The 13,809-nt window shown below is 50.7% G+C and overlaps 1 long non-coding RNA gene across 1 annotated transcript in view; it reads left to right on the forward strand.

Annotated features, from left to right (window-relative positions):
- Nucleotides 1-6,521, forward strand: part of LOC126638755 (uncharacterized) — a 98,105-nt gene extending 91,584 nt beyond the window's left edge. The window contains exons 3-5 of the long non-coding RNA XR_007628682.1: nucleotides 1,757-1,818; nucleotides 2,745-2,966; nucleotides 6,024-6,521. This is a non-coding gene — a long non-coding RNA (uncharacterized LOC126638755). The remainder of the gene's footprint in view (nucleotides 1-1,756; nucleotides 1,819-2,744; nucleotides 2,967-6,023) is intronic.
- The last annotated feature ends 7,288 nt before the right edge of the window (nucleotides 6,522-13,809 follow it).

Below are 13,809 nucleotides of genomic sequence, written 5' to 3' on the forward strand. Positions count from 1 at the left end.
TCTGAGGTGTGAACAGGCCAGCAGATGACATGCAGTGCACTGGGGTGGTTTCTTGGACAGCACTGGATGCCACAGGGGAAGGTTCAATAGAAAAGAGCTCCTCCAAGTGTCATGAAACCATGGAACCTGTAAGGAAGGCTGCTGTAGCAGTTGTCTCCTCAGTTACAGGTTTTCCATGGGTGCACAATGTGGACATGCCAGTCCCACAGAGCACCCCTCGCTCACACCCTCCCAGCAAGAGTGTGGGCAGGTCTTGTGGGTGTGATGGGGAGACACAGGTCTGCCCTAGAAGATGTGGGGGATTTGGGGGGTCTTTGTATAGAGAGAGAAGCCATAAAACATGTGTGTGATGTTACCATAGTCATCCCAGAAGACCTGTGCCTCCACCCTGCCAGAGCAGGGGGCACTGGGGCAGGATGGGCATTGACATGTAAATCCTTACACAGCCTAAGGACTGCAGTTACCACGGAGGAAGGGCTGTGGTGGACAAACATGGACTTAGTGCCATTTGTAATGCAGTGGAGACTGGTGTTTGGTACAAGGAGAATTTGCCCCTCTTGGGTGCAGTAAATTGCTTGGTAGTGCCATGACCTTGTGGCAACTCAGATGCTCCCTCTGCATGGCCAGGAGGGGCTGGGTGCAGCCTTAGGGGTGGGAGAGTTACCCTGGGGTTTGGTGGACAAGGGTGGCACAGGCAGGACAGTGCATGTACAAGGTGAGTTTTATGAGCCTGCATTGGTCTGCAATGCCCTACACAGGGACACCTCTCGGGCACAGCACCCCAGATACTCCAGCAACCTGAGAGGCAGTAATTCCCCTTTCCTCCCTGCCATCCCCAACACCTCTGGTAGCGCTGGAAAATGGTAGGAAAGCAAGTATCCTCAGAGCAAGCCAACTCAGAGAGCTGTGAAGCTGGAAAGAGGGCTGTGAAAATCCAGGTGGGAACCAACCAGGCTGTGCTTCCAATGGCAACTTCCCAGAGATGGGCTTCCAGGGACAGTCTGGCTGGTGATGCCTGTGGGCACCAGAAAAAAAAACAACGGCATGAACATGTCCAAGACCCTGCATTAAACTCCCCTCCCCTCCCCTCATGCACCACCCTTGCTGGTGTAAGTGCATGGCTGGAAGCCGTTTATTCCCTACCAGCCCTTTCCTGCTTATCTGGAGCCAGTGGCAAGAGCAGGAGCCGGTCTCACAGAGGGACCCTGCAAATCCTGGGATGAACGCCCAGACCAAGAGCTATTTCCCAGGGGGATCGGGGTGGATTGGGTAATTAATCACAGCTTGTCTGGGGGAGGATGAGGAAGTCTGAATAAAGGTGTTAACGGCTCTTAAAGGCTTTCCTGGTTCACAGAGGGTGCTGCCTCAAACAGATTATCTGGAAATATTATTAGCTGGAGTGGGAAAGGTCTTTTTTTCTCCTCTAGGTTCTTTGCAGCCACCCTAAATCTGCCTGAGCTGTTGAGACAGGTTTTATTGTACAGGGGGAGGTGGGGGAGAGGTGTTGGCTGTCAGTGGGTCAGCAATTAATTGGTTTATTCCTTTCTCACGGTTATTTTCTGACCAACATCTGCTAAAGCCCCAGTGCCCACTTTGTCCCAGCTCAGCAAACAAGAACCACGGGGATTTGCATGAGGGGACCCCAGGCCACGAGGTTGGCTTTGCAGGGGCTGCCCGGAGGTCCCTTGTCCTGCCAAGCCTCTTTCCCTGTTATCTGGTCTTAGGAGGAGGATGTGATTAGTGCTTTGTGCCGTAGGATGTCAGCTGAGGGATGAGAACCGCGTGCCAAGAGGAAGAAAGAGCTGCCACAGATGGATGGTAAGTGAAAACAGAGACCTGCCCCCTTTTCTCCAAAGGAAACTTTCCTTCCAATGTCTCCACGGCCCATCAGTTCAGACAAATGCTGTTTTCAGCCCCGTGCTTCTCTCCTGGCAGAAGTGACCCTCAGCCACGTGTTTCTGGGTGAGGGTGGGCTCTCCTCCATCTGCTGCTGCCAGCTGGGAAATCATTTCTGATTGATCCAGCTTAACTGAAGTGCCATTCCTGTTTACCTGTGGCTTTGTTACAGTTCTAGGAGCTCAGAAACAGAGGGTGCCATCAAAGCAGAAACCTTGTGCCCTGCCAGCTCCAGCTCAGCCCAGTCTCTGCCCCAGCTCTGCTGCTGTAAATGAGCTGCAGTGGGTGCTGGGGCTGTGCTGGCACAGCTGTGCCAGGCAGAGGGGGCTCACTGTGAGCATCACCAATGGCTCCCTCATAGTAATTGCTCTGATAGTGCTTCTGAGCTGGGAAATCACCTTTTAGACCAGAGCAGGGCTAGAGAAAGAACATGGCTTTGGCCATGAAGGATTTTGATAGCTGCAGCTTGGCATCATTTTGGCTTGGAGAGAAAAACATACATTTTGAGTCCTACAAAGGTGATGGAGTGATGAGTGTGAAACTGCTGTGCAGGGTAGTCCACTCTCTACTACACCTTTCTGGCCTCCCCAAGGCCTGCTGGGCAAGTGAGAAACCCCCTCCATGAGAAATTAATTGGAAATCACATCATCCACAGGGAACATTTGCCTATTGCAGTGCTGCTACTTCTCTCCCAGCTCTCCCTATATATTTTATAAGCATTAGGCACTCTGAGCAGAGTCCCGTGGGCTGCTTTCTTCGTGGTTGCAACGATTTCCAATAACTAAGGTAGCCCCAGAGAAAGCATAATGAAAGCAGCAGATTTCCAGGTCTCTCTTTTTCCTTTACAGAAGGCCATCCCTTTCACACACGAAGCACAGCGAGCCCAAACCGGATCCCCATTCTCCATGGGGATCAGCCTGCAGGGATGATGAGAGAAGCAGAGTGAGTCCCCGGCCCTCTCCAGAGCTGGACTGCAAAACCACAGGCTTCAGCAAAGCCTTTTGAGCCAGCCCACCTCCCAGCAGAGTGACTGTCCCTTTCTCTCGACTCGGAGCTGGAAATAATGACAGGTACGGAAAATCCATTACCAATAACGAAATAACCCTCGGTGCAGCACTGCCGGCTCCATGAGCGCTTCCCCAGCTGTGGGGAGACCACAGGAGCACTCCCTGGAGTAAGCAGGCACAGGTGGTGCTGGCATGTGTCTGGAAACAGCCCAAAGGTGGGGGGAGCCTGAAATGCCTGATGTTCTGGACCCTTCCCCCCTGCCATGGGGTGTCTCATCAAGCCCTGTGTTTCCAGACAGCCCGATATCAGCCCCAGGTGGGGCAGGGATTCTGGACTCAGTGGTGGCAAAGCAGAGAGAGAACCCTGTTTCCTTGAAGCGGAAATGTAATTTTGTGTTAAAATTGCTTTTTCCTCCCAAAAGGTCCTTAAGCATTCCCTAAGCTATTAAGAGGCAGAGGGGGATCTGGCTGTCCTGCCTGCAAGACAGGGGTGGGTAAGAGGGGAAGGAACCAGGCTCTGCCTGGGTTGGCACTGGTGACCAGCACCTTAACCGTGGGAAGGGAATGTTGGCCAAGGGCTCCAGTGAAACCCTGAAGCAGCAGATATTGCTGAGTAGCTCCTACAGGCTCATATTGAACCCAAGAGCTGTGTCCACACCAACATGTAAGATTTTTCTCCAAGGGTTTCTCAGAGAGCATGGAGCAGGCTGGAACCAGGAGAGGGACAGGCTTTCTCATTTTGGACTGTTGTTACCATGTAAAGTAAATCAGAAAGCAAAGGGTCAGTGTTTCTGGTCTGCATGCAAACTCTGAACTAAGTCAAGCTCTTTCTTGATCCAGTATCCATTTCCTTCTCGAAGGATGTTTGTGGGGAAGGAACTCAGCCATGTGGTCAGCAGGGGTGCACACTGAACCTGACGGTGCTCGATAAAGGCAGATTGATGCTCCCAGGAGGAGCAACTGGACAAGGGGCTTGTCGTAGGCATCTTCCCCTGTGCTCCTTGCTTCCCTGCAGCCTTTAATTCTGCAAAGCACTTTGGATTGTAGCCACTGGGACTGAATGGATGTACCTGGTAGTCTTGTGTTGCCCACTGCAGCAATAGATATGCATAGGGTGCATGATGGAGAAGAGACCAGCCACTTGTTCTCATCTTGAAAAGCTTCCCGTTGCCAGGGAAGCACCAGGGCTCACACCCCAGCTTATGTGTCATCAGTAACTCTCCTGCTGTTGAAATTGCGTTGTCTCTCTTAATCACGAAAGGCTTATTTTCCCACACTGGAAAATGAATTCAGCACCACTGGCAAAGCTGGGGGCTGAGAAGTTTTAATTACTATTTGTACATGCTCTGGGGCTCTGGGGTGAATGGTGCTGGAGGCCTGGGAAGGGTTATATTATATATTATCAGTTACTTATGTTTTATTATATATGTGAGCTCTGTGGTCTTGCCTCTGTGGTCTCCTTCCTGATGCCTAAGATGCAGTGGGGCTTCCTAACTCAAGCAGTACAAATCCCCACCTCCTGTCACTGTTACCCCTGCTGAGCATCACTGCAGAGTAAGAGGGAGACCTAGAAAGTCCGGTGTCCACCTACAGCCAAAATAATCTCAACCAGTGTGTGCCTGTAAATACCCACCTGCTACACAGGGAAGAAGAACCCTGAAGCCCTTCTCTCACGGGGCTTTTCCCACTAAAACCTCTTTTCCTTAGGCAAGGCAGCCACATCCTGCACTGACCTTCCTGTGCCCTCCTTGTTCAGAACAACACCTCCTTAATTATAATCCATCAAATTCCTTTTTCCTCTACCTGGAAAAAAAATGGGATTTGGGGACAAGGAACAAATACAGAGTCATAAGTCTCTTTTCATGGGAAAGGAAATCAATCCAGCGCCCTGCTGGGAGCCCTGCTTTGCCTAAACCCTGGCAAAATGCAATAAGAAGTTAAGGCTCTTAGCGGGCGAACATTACTAGAGCCCTATTAAGCACAGCTCAGGTCTTTGTGGTCAAGTGTTCCCTGCTGCCCCCGGCACTCCACGTTTTACACAACGGGGCGATTGTGGCCGCGCCGCTCTGGCATCGGCACCCTGCGAGTACCCACCGTGGGCTGAGGAGGATGGGCTGCTCAGCAACCCCACAGGGCAAAGCCAGTGCTTTGGAAAAGGATTCTGCAGAGAATAGGAGTGGTTTTGATGTTGGCAATGGCCTGGAAAAGGGACACATTAGCTATCAGTTAGCATGTGTGCCCACACGTGTGCAGCTGTAGGCATGTGATGGTGTCTAGGCTTGTGATAGCATCCACATGAAAATCAGGGAGACAATATGATGACTTTGACCTCAATTTTTCATTTCCACAACCCGTCCCCACCACCCACTCACCCCACATTTGTGTTTTGGTGGCAGAGTTGGTTTTCTGACAGATACTTCAGAAATATTCCACTGATTATGGCAAAGGGGTGAAAATGGAGTGACTTAAAATTTGCCAAAGCTTCTCAAATGCAAAATCCCCCTGCTTTCCCTCTCTAGCCAGCTGTCACCTCGTGGTTCCTCCTGAATGGTGGCCCCTAGGGTGGCGGGCAGCCCCTTGCTGCCTGTGCCAGGCATAGTGAGCAGGGCAGAGAGCCCAGGCAAGGCCCCAAGGTGAGTACAAAGCCTGAGGATGACAGCACTGCAGTCACCACCCATTGTCAGACTGCTTCCCATGTTTCCCTCACAATCTAGGACAGGCAGAAGGCAGGAGGGCGTTAGCTGAGCCTCTGTGCCCCTGATGCTGCTGTCAGGAGGGTTTCATTTACTGCCAGGTACATTATGGCATCTGCTAGGTGGCTGCTGGGTTGAGATCTGTGGCTTTCTTGGGGCAGTTGGTTCTAGGTCCAATGGGTTACCATGGCCACATCACTGAAATCAGGCAAGAAATGTATCCACCAGTGCTTTCAGCAGCACCAGAGGGTGTCAGGGTGTGATGGAGCCAGCCCAGCCCCATGCCTGGGAAGGACAGAAAGGAAAGAGTGTAAACAGTCCGACTCACATCCCTCCAGCACTATCCCACTGGTGAGCAGATGTCAGAGGAATGTATTTTGCAATAGCTTTATTCAGTCTGGAGTAACTCCTGTTCTCTCTCTTTCAGGATACTCCTCTCTGCAGACCCGCCCGACAGAGAGCGGGGAGGGATCCACTGTGAAGCCCCAAAACCAATCTTGAGGAAGAAACACAGCTTGCCTCCCATCTTCCACCCCTGCAAACCCAAAGGGAGGGACTATCTGTGGATGTCCCTTTGGTCAGAATCCTGGGCAAGGCAGCACCCCTGGGTGCTCAGCAGTCTCTTTGAGGAGGTTCTGTTTAGGCTGGCTACTGCTGATCCCAGCCTGTCCTCAGCACACAGATGCTTTTAACCTCTTGAGGAGGGGTTGGAGTGGCCAGCAGCTGCTGAGGACATTGCCACAATTCAGCCATGTGCCTGCTCAGGACACAGACTGTAAACACAGTAGGGAATCCAGGCCATAGCCCAGCCCAGCCTGGCTGCCTGCCTCAAGTTCCCCATCGCCCAGAATTTGGAGCTTGCCTCTTTTTCCATTACCTCTAAGCAGAAATGGTGAATGTTTCGGTAACTTTTCCTAAAAATAAAAATGTCAACAGAAAGAGCCATTTAATGACATGAGTCTGTGCATCTTTGGGCCCTGGGCAATCAACAAGCTGAGAAGAGAAATGCTGAAATAGCTCATGAGTTTGAAGGTACTCTGAGAAGGTTCTTTACTGCCCGTGGATGCCTTCACCAGCATCACCTGGGGCAGGAGGGCTGTTTGAGAACTGTTTTCCTTCCCTCCCTAGGCAAATAGCCAATTTTCTCCAAAACCAGTCCATCTGTCTAATACTCTGCTTGATGCAAAAGCCTGTGTCTGAAAAAAAAGGCAACACAGCTTGTGTGACCAGGCTGAGGTGCCTGTGGTGTGTCAGCCTGGGGACTGGGTACTGCTCCATCACTTACGTGGGGTGTTATGGCTTTCTTTGGGAAAGAAGTCAAAGAACATAGGCACTCTGTTAGACAAGGCTTTGCTAAGCAGGAATGCATAAACTTGGTCCAGCCTATAATAGTCTTAAATGTCAGGGACTGGTTTTTGATGCAAAACTCAGGAACTGTCTTGACAGCAGCACAGGAGAGAAATTGGAGAGCAAGTACTTTGTACATCCTTTTGGGGAATGAGTGGATGAATTAGGGTATAAAGGTAACACAATTAACTCCTTTGTGCAGCTCAGGTAATGTTAAACCCCTGCAATTCAGGTTTTTGGGGAATGACCCTACTTGGTATCCTTGCTTGCCTTCCTCAAGCCCTAATCTGTACCCATCCAGATCTGCTCCTTTATAGGAGACAGGAACAGGAGCTTCTCCCAGCCAGCTGAACATGGATGGTGGATGCTCAGGTAATTAAAGAACTGGTACGAGCTGCATTAACCCATCTTCTGTGCCCCATCTAATTTGGCAGGTCTGATGGATGTGCTGCATGGTTACAGAGCCCAGTGCTCAGTACAGGAACAGGGCATCTGAGGACATCAGGAGGACACTGAAAGCCTTGTCATACAGCCTAAAGTCTCACAGCAAGTGTCTATTAATAAGCCATGCCCACGCTTCCTCCAGGTATTTACAGTGCCCTTTCTCCCTGTTAGCTTTGAAAACCACAGCTCCATTTTGACAGAGCAAGTCCTTTTCTTTTAGCGGTGCATTTGGTGCCACAAGTGCGTTTGGCTGGGGCTGTGCTTCGGTAAAAACCTACCTCACTTTGGGAAGTGAACAGGATTTCCCTCTAAAAGTGATCTCTGTCTCCAAATGAGCAGTTTCAACCTGTCCTCTGGGAGCCTCTCTGCTGTGGAGGTGGTGGCTGGCTGACTCTCATGCTGGCTGAAGAGAGGTGCCACCGAACCCACAAAATATGGAAGTGACAGCATTAATCCAGCCAGCAAGGTTGCCTTCCCCCAGGGCAGGTTTTTCCAGGTGAATGGGGGCAAGTGGGGATTCCCAGGTGCTCAGAAGGGGACCTTTGGAGGCTTGGCAGTGTGTGGGGACCACCAAAAACCCTGGAGGGTGGCTGGTTTCTTACCCTTGCCCAGGGCAGAGCTCCTTGTGCCACACTGACTCTTTGGCAAATGGGCCAAAACCGGCATATCTGCAAAATGGGGCCAGATGTCAACTGGGATGAGCCTGGCCTGTGAGTCAGGTTGGGCAGGAAAGGTAAGGAAAAAAGCATTTTCACCCCAGGGAAACAATGGGGATATGAAGTGGAAACTAGGACCTCTGAGTTCCTCTACCCTTCCCTAAGGAGGAGCTGTGGGGTGCAGAGGGCAGATCCCAAAATCCAACATCTGTTGTAACTCAGTTGTACCCCCTCTGAGAAATGTCTTTTTGCTGTTAGATGTGTGGTTGCTGCTGGAGTGACTCCCTTCTCTCCAGCTGGAACTGGAGACAAAGGAAAGAATCACTGGTAATGAGCTATTTATAGAGAAATTAATCTTGATACTTACATCACTAATACAAGGCAAGGCAGCACCACAACTTTCTTACTGTGGTTAAGGACAGCACTCGGAGGAGACTGAGAGCCTTGAGGTACTATGAGTGATAGGAGCACATTTCAACATTGCTTGGTTGCAAGAGAAGAACCCAATTTGCCTCACTGGAAAAGCAGCCATGCAGAAACCACAAGAACCCGTTGTTCTGGTCAGGCCCTTGGATTTTGTCAGGATTTCTTGAATACTCCTTCACAGTTAAAATTCCCACTGAGCTGTCTTGCTGTTTGCAAGGCTGATTGGGATTGGGATGGTGCAGGTAAGCTGGCACGCAGGATTGCCCTGAAACATCAAACTATATTCAATTAGCCCACCTTGCCTGCAGGAACATGGTTAGCTGGCAGCACATCACCCCTCCTGGTAAATTAGATATCACACAGTGGCTTAGTCACACCGGAGAAGTACATGGCTCACAACTTGCTGAGACAAATTTCTCCCAGCTTTAATTAGCCATGAGATGCTGGAGTGCCCAAAGCTTTCTCCCTGCCCGTGTTTACACTCAGTGCATCAATCCAGTTTGGACTGAGGTCTCCAAATATTTGCAGTTAGCAAATACTGCCGTGTTTTGCCGTTCCAGCTCTCTGCAATTAGCTGGAAAACATAGGTTTGTATCCCCAGTCTTTTCAAAAACAAAGAGTGGATGCTCAAGTCCCAGGACTTCAGCAGGAGAGCCAGCACTGCTCATCCAGCTTCTCTGCTGTGTGCTGGCTCGGTGTCATCCCAAAAGAGAAATGAGAGGAGAGGCTTGTGGCACCCTGAGGATGGAGCAGGGACCAAGCAGCAGGAGCTGCTAATATAAGTGAAGGATCACTTAACATTTAAGACTTGATTCTGACTTTGCTGTGTGTTTTTTACATTTAAGGACACTTTCCCCTTTCCACATCTCCTCCCCTCATGTTTCTCTTACCAACGTGATGACAGCCAGGGAACTGAGGTGTTTTCAAACAAGCCTCCATCGTTCTGATGGTGGCACGAAGATGCCCAGTCCAGCCAGCTCACACTGGCAAGAGCCAGGCTTGGCACTTCTTATCTGACAGCAAATGCACTCAAAACCTTAAAAACAATCTGCATTTTAACCTTGGTCATGTTAAACAGCTTTCAGGATGCAGTCATGCCTTTGCTGGTTACACAGAGCACTACTGGCAGTTGTTAAATAATTATGTTTAATTTGCAGTAACAAAGCACACGAAATCCATGTTGCATAAACTCCGCTAAAGGTAAGTGTCGCTTTTATATAAAAATGCACAGGGTTAATTTAAAGATTTGAGGTCTGCTGACCCTCCAGGTTGTTGTAAACCATTTATATGTGTAAAAATAGATGCGAGAGGCAGCCCAGGTGGGGTTTACATGTTCGTGCTGGCAGCAGAGAGCTGCAGTCGCTCTGCAGGGACGGATGGGTTTGAACACGCCTGGCACTGAGGCACGCGCTTTAAAACTTCCAGCTCAGAAAGACTCATCCTCTGTTCCAGAGGTGCTGTCTGAGCCTGACTGCCATGAGCCACGCCAGATAAGGGCTGCAATGCTTGCCTTTGTGTTGGCTGGGGGTGACTGTGGCACTGAGGGCCAGCAGTGGCTGTGGCAGTGACCACAGAGCCCTCAGCGGTGGCAGCGCTGCCTTGGCCCTGGCATGGTGAGGGGACAGCTTGGCTCTGGAGCAAGGAGGGGAAGAACCTGCTTGGCTCCCATAAATGATGCTGTTCTCCTCAAGCTAAAATGGAGCTTGAACTAATACTTTATTCCTCCCATGCAGACTCAGAAAATGGGAGCCTCGGTCTCTGGGCTGTTTCCTTTTGCCAAGCCTCTGCACGGCTCAGTTTTAGCAAAAGGTAAGCCCAGCCCCTGAGACATCTGTGGGGATGTGATGTTTGGTAATGGTTCAGCACATGTATTTAAGCCAACACAAGCAAGTGACAGGGGGAGCAACCCCATTGCACAGCCTTGTGGGTTTCTCACTGTGTTATAGCAGTGTGAAGGAACAGAGGGGCAGGAACAAGAGGTGGAGACAAGGTAACCCTGGTGTCAGGAAAGCAAAGGCCTGACCCTGTTAGCGTGGTCCATCATGGTGATTTGCTCTTTTGGACCCTCCATCCAGCATCAGGTCCAGCACCGTGGTGGGAGGTGCTGCCTGGCTTGTGTTGCCCCACCAGGTGCTGCTGCAATGGTCAAGCTTTGCCATTCATGTCGTGCTGCACCTTGGAAAGGCGTTCACTCTGTGTGGTGTTGGCTGTGATTCCTCGGAATTGGGAGGGTTTTCTCTTCTGCAATTATCAGAGTGGCTGAAAGGCACAAGCTCTGTAGTCCCTGGCATTTTGTCTTCCATCTGTCTCTGGGCTTGAAGAAGCCAAAAAGGGAATAGAGGATTGCATTTACCCCTTCTCCCAGCATAGGTTAGCAGAAGCAAAACTATAAATCAGGAGACATTTCAGCACTTACCTCCTGTTTTTACAGAAATCACTATACATTACAAGTGCCTTTGCATATTTTATAGCACTTTAAAAAGCCAATGTAGCTAATCTGGAAGCTGGCTTGTTCAGAGAAGCACAAAACATGTGCAGCCATAAAAATCCCTCATTTGATGTCAAGCTATTGCATTTTCAAGCATTTGAAAGGCAATCACTATTACGCATCCAAGGAGTTTGCCTTGACTCACCCCAGCTCCTCATGGTTGGTGAGAACAAAAAGATCAGCACAGCATCTTGAAAAGTTGTGTTGTTGCCGTACAGAGCAGATGTTTTGGTAGCAAAGGCAGCCTCTGTCCAAGGGCTCACCTTTAGAAGAGGTGCAAGGTGATGCCAAAAGGTTGGAGGAGTAATGGTCCTGGAGCAACTGGCATCTCTCTAACAGGGAAATGGGGCTCATGGGGATCTTGGGAGGCAAAGTGCTCTTCTGTCTCTGAGAGCTGGTAGAGAGTTGGATATTCATAAGTTTTCTCTCCTCCGGCTCTTACTACTACAAAATCTGTGGGAATTTGTTGGTTTCTGGAAAAGCTACCTTTCTGCCTACATGAATCAGAGGTTCAGCAGATATTTGTGATGCATATATAAGATATATAAGACGCATATTTTCATGCCCAGATACTCAGGATGGTCACATAAACCCTCAGCCCACAGAAAACCAGACAGAAAACTGGCCTCTCCAAGTGCTTGGCTCAACATTCAGTCTAAGCACTGATCCCAGGTCCCCTCTCTCTTGTCACTTGGGCATTTGCTGTGTGTGGTTGCTGGAGGGAGGAAGACAAGGGTGGGGGTTAATAGTAAGGGGTGCTGGTTATCTCCATCCTCAAACGGGGAAGGGGGTCGGGCGTGCTGGTGTGGGGGTCCAGCCACAGGGACAGCCCAGGGCTGGCCCACGTGGCAGTGGCAGCCTGTTCAGCTGGAGCAGAGGACAGCAGTGAGCTGGCAGTAGCAGTTGGTGTATTTCCTGCCTGTAACCTACTTAAGGGGAAGGCTGAAATCTGTTGCAGGAACAAGCAGCCAGGAGCATTGGATGCTGCTGGAAGAAGGAGTGTGATTCAGCCACCTGAAGGCATCTCCCTGTAGGAGAATTACCTTCCCTATAAAGCAGCAGGCATTGCTCTTAAGTGTTATCAAGCTTAAATCGGTTCCCTAGGTGACATCCTGGTAAGTGGATTTCCCAATTAAGCACATCCCGATTAAGTGGGATGTACTGTAATTACAGAGCGCTCAGCACTAGGAGCAAATCAGATCCATTTGCAGCAGAAGGGCCGGATTGAAGCTCTTCCCCAGTCTGGGGTGGGCTGTACCAAGGCATTTCTGTAAGCATGAACGTGGGCAGCAGGAGATGGGATTTTGCAGCCACCCCCGCCATGCCAGTCAGCATGTTCCCTGCAGAAGGAAGGTGCTGGAGGAAGCCCCACTGATAACAGGAGCATCCTCCTTTTGAGGTTGCACTCATGCCTCCTGCTAGTCCACAATCTGCTGGATGAAGCCTTGGCTCCTGCCAGAGAAAATACCCATTAGCAGAGAAGGCTGTGTTGATGCTGTGCAGGGAAACAGTGGCTGTTCCTGTGGAGGCAGAGGCTGTCAGATGGTGCTGCCCCCCACCAGGGAGGGAGTACAGCCCTTCAGAGCCAAATTCCCTTTGCACAGCCCAAGAGAGGCAGTTTTTCTGTCACGGCTCTCTGCCCATCCCTCTGGCTTCCTCTTCAAAGGAAGAGCATGAAGCCTCATGGTCCTGGAGCCAGACTGGGGCTACACAAGCCCATTCCTTTAAAGCTTTGTGGCTCCCATCTGCCATTGGGACATCATGGGGGAAGAAGATGCTCCTTCGTTTGTTGTCTGTCAGTGAAAGGAAGAACAGAGCGTTTATTGCCTTGGATGGGCCAGAGCATTTTTAGCTGGATGGGATATGAAATCTGAGTGGAGACCTCCTGGGAATTAACTGGTCAAGGCAACACTGAAACACTGGCAACTTCCCACCTGGGCAGGAGGTGATGTAAGTGTAGTGCAGCCCACTTTCCCTCCAGACTCCTGGTTCCCTAGGTCATGCTGGCTGGAGCATGTCTGCGGTGGCCAAGGTACTTCCAGGGTTCTTGTGCCTACAGCCAAGATGGTCAAAAAGGCTTTTACACCTCCCACCCCACACTCTTCACTGGGGCTGCAGAGTGCAGGGCAGGAGCCTTTCTACTTCCCAAAGGTGGGATCTTACATTTTAGGGTGACATGTCACATGATTTTTAGCTGCAGAGAGAACACGGTAGGACAACAGGGGAAGCTGATGAGCTGCTCCTACCTTTGAGAAGGTTATCCATGTGTACATGTCCCTCTCCCACTCCAGCAGCTTCCCTCCTCCCACCAGCCAGGCTGCAGTATCCCCACGATGCTCACAGTCGATCCTGCCGGAGATGCACAGCACTCGTGTCTGTGCGGTGTCTGTGCTGCTGTTCCACCCCCAGGCCCTTGCACTGCTGCTTCTTACACACTGCTGGTTTTGCAGTGCCACCCACTGGCCGAGGCTCCACAGAAATCCTCCTCTGCAGCTTTTCCCTGCCACAGGTGATGCTCCGAAGATAAAACATTAGAAGGATGGCTCTGGTGGGTGCGATTCATAGAGCACGTCCCACGGGCGCTGGTCCCAGACATCTGGAAACCTTCTGGCATCCTTTTTCTCATATCTCAGTGAATGCTGAGCCCCAGCTGCAAGGTCACTGGGTTGGCAGAGTCGCACATCTCAGCTCAGGCTGTGTTTATGTTTAGGGCAGCTCACACTGTGTCTCCCCAACAGGCTGTCCAGCCCTGTGTCCTGCCTGCAGCGTGGTGGGGCAGGAGGCAGCAGCAAGGTGGTTTCCCAGCCCTGCTTGCTGGGTCTGCCAAATTGGTTTATGTAGGTTCTGCATTC

The sequence above is a fragment of the Myiozetetes cayanensis genome, unplaced genomic scaffold (assembly GCF_022539395.1).
Source record: "Myiozetetes cayanensis isolate MyiCay16 unplaced genomic scaffold, myiCay2020 scf18, whole genome shotgun sequence".
NCBI classification, from domain to species: domain Eukaryota; kingdom Metazoa; phylum Chordata; class Aves; order Passeriformes; family Tyrannidae; genus Myiozetetes; species Myiozetetes cayanensis.